This window comes from Frankliniella occidentalis, unplaced genomic scaffold (assembly GCF_000697945.3).
Source record: "Frankliniella occidentalis isolate FOCC.00 unplaced genomic scaffold, Focc_3.1 Scaffold311, whole genome shotgun sequence".
NCBI classification, from domain to species: domain Eukaryota; kingdom Metazoa; phylum Arthropoda; class Insecta; order Thysanoptera; family Thripidae; genus Frankliniella; species Frankliniella occidentalis.
Window position 1 is genome coordinate 74,272 of NW_026267436.1, and position 584 is coordinate 74,855.

The 584-nt window shown below is 48.6% G+C and overlaps 1 protein-coding gene across 1 annotated transcript in view; it reads right to left on the minus strand.

Moving 5' to 3' along the window:
- The window catches only part of LOC127751023 (uncharacterized), an 11,873-nt gene that overhangs the window by 6,635 nt on the left and 4,654 nt on the right, over positions 1-584 (minus strand). The gene's annotated exons all lie outside the window — the stretch shown is intronic.

A 584-nucleotide genomic window follows, 5' to 3' on the forward strand; every position in this document is an offset into this window, starting at 1 on the left:
GGGGTGAGAAGGGGTTGTAATAAAGCATTCCGGAAAAGCTGAAATGCAGAAGAATGCGGGGAAGAAGAAAACGGAAATCACTATGCTTTATCATGGTGACTTCCGTTTTCTTGTTCCCTGCATTCTTCTGCATTTCAGCTTTACCGGATTGCTTTATTGGAAGAAGCAGCGAAGCAGCGGTGGGTGGCGGATGAGCTGAGCGCGGTGGCGGCGTGCCCAGCCGAAGAATACCCTACAGGCGATATTTAAAAAAAAAAGATTTCCTTCGAAGGGTGCTTTTTCTTTCCCTTCATGAGAGCTCCTAAAAGTTCCCCATCCCCTGAAAAAACAGGCATAGTATTTACCGCGTGTATCGACGGAAACCCGTTGAGCATTCGGGAATTTACGGCAGTCTGATGTTGGACAGAAAGTACAGACACGACACAATAATTGCGTGTGCATAGGGTATGCATACATATGCCGTGTAGGAACCGTATGCGAGCATACAGAGCGTATGTGTTCAGTACCAGTACGTACAGTTTATGTAAGGCTTGCATACGCACAGGCGCGATATAAGAGGGGGGCGACAGGGGGGGGGGGCGATG